Genomic DNA, 387 nt, shown 5'->3' with positions numbered 1-387 from the left:
AAAGGGTGTTTGTAAACTCTATATAAAGGCTCTAAACTCTCACACAAACAACACATAATATACAAGAGAATACATACAACTTTCATACTATTTTCTCAAAAAGCTCTCACACTTTCTTAGAACTTATCTTTGAACTTTTTGCAACTTGTTCTTAAACTTTCAAGTTAATTTTGCAAAGTTGCTTCAAGTGTTTCAAAGACTTTTACAAAGAGCATTATATACTTGTATATATATTCAGAGTTTGGATTGCAAGTTACATAAGTTTCATACTTGTAAAGGCAATCTGCCATAGTTGAATATTCTTCATTGTTGTAAAGAATTCTTTCTTTCACGGGGTGTGAAGAGAAAGTGGAATATATTCAATTCTTTCTTTCACGGGGTGTGAAG

This window comes from Lupinus angustifolius, chromosome LG11, assembly GCF_001865875.1.
Source record: "Lupinus angustifolius cultivar Tanjil chromosome LG11, LupAngTanjil_v1.0, whole genome shotgun sequence".
In the NCBI taxonomy this organism is placed as follows: Eukaryota; Viridiplantae; Streptophyta; class Magnoliopsida; order Fabales; family Fabaceae; genus Lupinus; species Lupinus angustifolius.
This window is presented reverse-complemented; position numbering follows the sequence as displayed.